Source organism: Phyllostomus discolor, chromosome 5 (assembly GCF_004126475.2).
Source record: "Phyllostomus discolor isolate MPI-MPIP mPhyDis1 chromosome 5, mPhyDis1.pri.v3, whole genome shotgun sequence".
Lineage (NCBI taxonomy): Eukaryota > Metazoa > Chordata > Mammalia > Chiroptera > Phyllostomidae > Phyllostomus > Phyllostomus discolor.
In genome coordinates this window covers 81,652,089-81,659,599 of record NC_040907.2, presented here as the reverse complement: position 1 = coordinate 81,659,599, position 7,511 = coordinate 81,652,089, and positions in this window count along the sequence as shown.

Below are 7,511 nucleotides of genomic sequence, written 5' to 3'. Positions count from 1 at the left end.
TAAGACAAGGTCTTCCTTCTTTCATTCGTGATTTTGAGACTGGCAATGTTTCAGAGACAACATGGTACTTGTAACGTCTGGAATGTTTTGTGTTGGCAGATAACACAGGACTAGATTAGACTCTGTGCTGGCAACAATGTCAAAAACTTCATTACCCAGCAACTCGCCAGCACAATGCTATTGGGTGTTTACAACAATAACTAGTTCTGGACATATCGTAAGTGTTCTACAAATATTTGCTGATGAACTGAATTAATATCCCCACTGTTCCCTCTGATTCATCAAAGCAAGAGTAAACGAGGCTTAGTCTCATTGCAACCTTCAGCAAGCTTTACCGCATTCTTTGCCTTTGAAAGTTGAGAATCTATATAATAATAATAATAATAATAACAATAATAATAATAGCTCTTATCAAGTTTCCACCCTGTAATACCAGACATTCTTCTGAGTGTATCACATATAATAGTTCTTTTAATCTCCCTAACTGTTGTCTGGAGAAGGTACTATTAATATGCCCATATTATTAACTTCATTTTGTCAGTGAAAATACTGAGATACAGAGAACTTAACTAACTTGCTCAAGTTTACAGAACCAGTTAGTGGTAGAACTGGGCTTGGATCCCAGCAAACATTTCACCACTATCCTCTGCTGTCTCATTACATTATCAATGCCAAGTGTCTCAAATCAGAATAATCAGTTAATTACAATAGCTAACAATTACTTAATGTTTGCTACATGCCAGACAGAATTCTAACGTCAGATGCTTCATTTCATTCACCCTCCACAATAACCCTTCAGGGTTGTACTATAAGGTAGATACTATTATTAGAATCATTTTACAAATGAGGAAACTAAGACACTGAGATGTTAAATAATTCACCCAAAGGCATATAACTAATATAATGACAGAACAAGATTTAAATCCAAGAAGCATGATTCCAGAATCATCTGTCAGCTAGGCCCCTGTTTCTCTAATTATTTAGACAAAATGAAGAATAATGTTCCATAGAACCATTATTCCAGACAAACATTATCTCTCTGAATGTCCTCATTCAGCCCACCAGACAAACCTGGTATTATCATTTTTTCCTCAAAATGCCTTCCAGACTGCTTTCTCAGAGGAGTCCAAAACAAGTTGAGGCCCAAGCACAGGCTTATGAGAAGAGCTGTCTTTCCCCTTGGCCCTAAGCAGTCATACTTGAGCAGGCACAGCCTCTCGTCCCCTCCTGGGGAACCCAGGCTCAGAAAGAGGCACCCCCGCTACTTGCACATGGGACTGTCAGTGAGTTCAGCTGAGTTCAGCTCTTGGCACAGACTCTGGGCGATCAGACAGTGCTCAGTGGATAGAGGGACACTGCCAATGCTTAGGGGCCTAAAATTAGACCTACCAGCTGTGTTTTAGTTTTGCAGGCACGTGCACGTCTGCTCCATTCTCGAGGACGCCGGGTGTTGAAATATATATGAAACCTGCTCTCTGAAGAACAGGGAAAGCACAAAATTCTTGCACCTTTTCTTTTATTTGTTTCTCTTCTGAGGCCCTAACTTCTTTACAACCTAAGGAATGATATTTTCTCCTTCTCAATTTCCCTTCATTTGCCACTGCTTCCAAAGAGCATGTCAATGCTCACCCTTAAGAAACCCAGCCAGTGTCCCTGGAGACTGAGCCCCAGCATGTCATTCTCACTATCAGTCCAGGCTCTCTACCTCCTGGTGACAGACAGCCTCTTCTGGAATACACAGCCTGTTAGACTTAGCAAATGAGGCCCACAGCTGAGACCCAGGTGCTGCAAGAGCTGACTCTGGGCCTGGGGGGAGGCAGGGCTGGTGTATGAGGCTTGGAGTAAAGAAGACCTGGGGCCCACATTCCTGGGGAAGGCCAGCCAGTCACTGAAAATAGTCCAGAGGGGGAGTTTAAGAGAGCAGGCAAGACATCTGTATGAGTTTATACAGACTGCTGTAACAAATGCCACATGCTGGATGGCTTATAAACAATAGGAATTTATTTCTCAGCTCTGGAAGTCAGAAGTTCCAGGTCAAGGCCTGGGCAGATTTGATGTTTTGTGAGATTCCACTTTCTGGTTCATAGAGGGCCACTTTTTGCTGTGTTTTCACATGGTGAAAGGGACTAGGGAATCATTGTGACCTAATCACCCAAAGCACTATCTCTTAATACTGTCACCTTCAGGCGTAGGATTTTGACATATGAATTCAGAACACACCAGCACCCAAAACAAAAGGGTCAGCGACAAAGGACTGGCAAGATGAAGCTGGGATTATCAGGCAGTACCTAGAAATATTCCCCCCCCCAAATTTTATCCAAGGGAATGAGAACTTTCTATAGCAGCACTGTCCAATAGAACTTACAGTGGGGGAAACCATCTATGGCTACGCTAAACAATGATTAACCTTAGCCACCTGTGGCATGCAAGGGTTTGAAATGTGGTTAGTGTGACTGAAGGACTGGATTTTAAATTTAATTTAATAATTTTAGATTTGAATGGCCACATGTGGCTAGTGACTGTAAGTTCACTGTGGCATGATGTCACATGGGACACCTCAGTGGGAAGGAGTTCGGCCAGCATACACATAGAATACCACAGATTGGAGTGAATGCCTAGGGCAACTTCAGGTTTTCTGTTCCAGCTCCTTCCTCTGTATAGGTCCACTCTAAACCATTCAGCACATAACTGACTTTCTAGCCCCTTTCCTCGTGCCCTCATGAAAGATATGCCCGTTTTCTCTCTGCAGCCCTTTTCAGAACAAAATAGCGATTGCTATAAGGAGATCCTTAATAGCCTGAAATGAGTTTTACCATTAAGTGTCAGCCATGTGCCATGCGCCATGTGCCTGGTGCAGTCTTGTCTTTTCCAAGCAATTCTGTCTGCCTATGGGCAACATTCTTACTTTGATGCCATACCCATTCCTCCTATATCAGCTATCCACCTCAATTGTACCACCTCCCCCTCTCTATTCAACTTTATTATCTCTCACCAAGACCACTGCAGCCTCCTAAATGACTCCTCCACTCAACATTGACCTCATCCAATCATTGGTCCACACAGCAGTCCATATGATTTTTGGAAATAGGAATCGAAACTTCTCTCTCTTGTGTGTTAAGTCATTCTGGGCTTCCCATTGCACAATTCAGTTGCTGCTCACTTCTCTATCTCATCTCATACTGTTTCCCCTGTCACCTCCCCTCTCTGTTACGTCACCCTGGGCACTTAACACTATAAATCCCCGAGGGAAGAGGCTTATCTGTTCATGGCTGAGGATTCAGTGCCTGGTATATAGAAGGTACTTAGTAAAAATTTATTAAATGACTGTGATGAGTAAGTACTGGATTGGTATACCAGACCATGGTAGCAGCATACCATATCAAATGTTTCACTATTGCTAATAATGATACTAATCTGTTCCTTCAAAGTACTCAGTGTGCTTGAAAGATATTTTTACATTGACCCTAAAATTAGAATGAAATATGTGTACCTAACAGCTGAGCCATAAACCAGGAAAGAGACCACATATCCCAAGTCTGTGAATTTCCTCCAAATACTATCTTGGGCTTGGGTCTCAAATGTACCACATACCCCAGTCCCAGCCATAGCTACACATGAGCATGTGCCATTTTGGAACTAAGGTCTTCAGAGAGAAAACAGAATTTAGGACTTGGGTGCCTAAAAACCTCTTTAACTTTATACAATTTTTAAAGTAAAATAAAACAATAAAGAGATCACAATAAAGCCATTGGTTAGGGTTGTCATTTATCAGTCCTTAAATGAGAATATGGTCCCAGTACAATTCTTATTTACCATTGCTCACTCACTTCAAACCCTTCAGAGCACTTCCGGCCAAAATAGAGGCATAGGTAGACACACTGTGCCTCCTTGCACAACCAAAAGAAGGACACAACAATTTGAAAACAAAAAACAACCAGACCTGACAGAAAATCAAACTGTGTGGAAGTCCCACAACCAAGGAGTTAAAGAAGAAATATTAATCTAGACCGTTAGAAGGAGTGGAGAGAGCAGCCAGGTGAAGAGGACTCAAGGAGTGGAGGCAGCAGCCAGGTGGAGAAGACTCACGGCAAGGCAGCGGCAGGCGGACTGGGCAATCCCATATTTGAGTGCATATAAACCAGGAAAAACAACTGGGGAGGGAAACAGACTGCACAACCCAGGATTTCACTGTGGGGAAATAAAGCCTCAAACCTCTAACTGTAAAAACCTGTGGGTATTGATGTGGCAGGAGAAACTCCCAGACTTACAAGAGAGTCCATTGGAGAGATTCACAGGGTCCTAAAACATACACAAAACCACCAACCCAGCAATCAGCAACAGAAGGGCCCAATTTGCTTGTGGGTAGCAGAGGAAGTGACTGAAAGCTGGCTGAGAGCTGAGCAAGCAGCATCATTCCTTCTCAGACCCCTCCCCACATACAGTGGCACAAAGCAGCTACATGGATTGCCCTGGCCTGGTGAACATGTAAGGCTCCATCCCTTACTACCTAACAGGTACACCGAGACAAAAAAAAATTGCCCAAATGAAACAACAGATCAAAGCTCCAGAAAAAATACAACTAAGTGATGAAGAGATAGCCAACCTATCAGATGCACAGTTCAAGACACTGGTGATCAGGATGCTCACAGAATTGGCTGAGTATGGTTGCAAAATAGAGGAAAAAATGAAGTCTATGAAAAGTGAAGTAAAGTAAAATGTACAGGGAAACAACAGTGAAGGGAAGAAACCAGGACTCAAATAGACAAGCAAAAGGAAGCAAAAGGAAGATATAAACATTTAACCAGGACATAATGAAGAAACAAGAATTCAAAAAAATGAGGAGAGGCTTAGGAACCTCCAGGACAACTTTAAACATTCCAACACCCAAATCATAGGGGTACCAGAGGAGAAGAGGAAGAACAAGAAATCGAAAACTTATTTGAAAAAATAATGAAGGAGAACTTCCCAAATCCAGGAAGTCCAGGAAGCTCAGAGACTCCCAAAGAAGATGGACCCAAGGAAGCACACACCAAAGCACATCATCATTACATTACCCAAGATTAACGATATGGGGAGAATCTTAAAAGCAGCAAAAGAAAATGAGACAGTTACCTACAAAGGAGTTCCCATTAGACTATCAGCTGATTTTTCAAAAGAAACCTTGCAGGTAAGAAGGGGCTGGAAAGAAGTATTCCAAGTCATGAAAGGCATCCTTTCATGGACCTACATCCAAGATTACTCTATCCAGCAAAGCTCTCATTTAGAATGGAAGGGCAGATAAAGTACTTCCCAGATAAGGTGAAGTTAAAGGAGTTCATCATCACCAAGCCCTTATTATATGAAATGTTAAAGGGACTTATCTAAGAAAAAGAAGATAAAAACTATGAACAGTAAAATGACAACAAACTCACAACTATCAACAACCGAACCTAGAAAAAAAACAACAGAAACAAACTAAGGAAACAACTAGAACAGGAACAGAATCACAGAAATGAAGATCACATGGAGGGTTATCAGTGGGGGAGTGGGAGGGGAAGAATGGGGGGAAAGCTACAGGGAATACGTAGCATAAATGGTAAGTAGAAAATAGACAGGGGGTGTTAAGAATAGTATGGGAAATGGAGAAGCTAAAGAAGTTATATATCTGATCCATGGACATGAAATAAGGGGGGGGGAATGAGGGTGGGAGGTGGTATGCAGAGCAAAAGGGAATAAAGAGGGGAAATGGGACAACTGTAATAGCATAATCAATAAAATATATTTTTAAAAAACACAACCCTTTAGATAGTTTCAATGACACTATTGCCATGAAGAAGTCTTTATGTTCTCTAGCTGTCCAAATACTTTGTGCATTTTTGATCTTGAGTGTTGAAGTTGTGGATATCCACCAGTCAGTGCCCATCCCCCAGGGCTCACTGTGGTCACAGAGAGTCATCTGTTTAATCCAAGATGGTAAATCTTTGGGAAGCCTTTAATTAATAAAAACTCATGATTCCATAAGGGATTTTCTGAAACTTTCCTTGGGACACAAGAGTTATGCACTTTTAGTTCTACCCATGATAACCTGGCAGGCAGTCATAGTGGAGGATGGCAGAACACTCCACCAAGCTCAGCCTGCCACTTGACCCACAGAAGTCTCCTCAGTGCAGTAGACCTCAGGGTCTCATATGAGGGCTTTGCTCCACTACCTTCATCTCCCCACAACTTCTCCAAGGCCAGTGTTATGGGCTGAATTGTGTTCTCTCAAGTTTATATGTTTAAGTCTTAACTCCCAGTGCCTCTGAACGTAACTGTATGTGGAGATAGAGCCTTTTAAAAGTTAAGTAAAAATGAAGTCAAATGTGTCAGCCCTAATCCAAAGTAACTGGTGTTCTTATAAGAAAAGGAGACTGGGACACAGACACACAGAGGAAAGACCATGTGAGGGTGCAGGAAAAGATACCATCTACAAGCCAAGAGAGAAACTAACCCTGCTGACACCCTGAACTTGGACTTTCAGCCTCTGGAACTGTGAGAAAATAAAACTGCATGTTTAAGACCCCAAGTCTGTGGTATTTTGTTATGATAGCCCTGGCAAACTAATACGACCAGGTTGCAAAAGCCTCTTTCTACCTGTCCCTGCTCTTCATTCACTTGCCTTTGCCTTTCCAACCACAGGCTCCTTCTTCTAATCAATTTTATCATATACAACCAACCATTTGTGAACAATTAAGTTAAAATTCTCAGACCTGAAAATTATATACTGGGGAAAAAATACACTTAGAATTTGCATCTATGAGAATTTCCCAATAGATGGGTTTGCTGCCAGAGCAGGGGATGGTCAACTAAAAAGGTCCTATAGATATATTCAAACCACTTTCTCTATGAATTTAGCAGAGGTTTCCAGTTAAGCCTAGAATGAGATCCAAACCATCCTGTAGGATGCCCTAATGGGCCACTAGACCCTGGGAGTCTTTGTGAGTGTTAAATTGTCTTAAAAGAAAGAATACCCGTGAGAAGGAGAATTTGGGCATGGGTATCTGTGGGAAGAGAGAAAAACCACAGGAGGAGCAAATGTGGTAACACCAGATTCATCTTAGCCCTTGAAGAAAAAGGGGTTTGCATGGGGGATGCTCCCTGAGGGACTCTGCTTCATAACCCACATGACAAAGTGGCAGGCACAGTAAGGGAGGGGAGTTTCCCCTATCTCTACAGCAGTAGGACTGAAAACACTGTATCACATTGGCAGCAGGTGGATTCACAGCTGGGAGATGCTGGGAGTATTACCCTGGGCCAGACATCTACAACTGTTCACTGATCCATATGAGAGGCTTCTGAGACCACACAGGTACAGTGAGGGAAGCTGGAGGTCTTGAAGACATCACACAGGAAGCTGTGATGTGCCACTGAAATTCCAGGTGCTGCTGCCCCTGGGTCCTCACCCACAGAGGTGCTGGTGAAACCTGAGGAAATGTGGGCCATACGTTCAGCCCATTGAACATCCAGATAAATACTCTTTTATGAGTAGGATG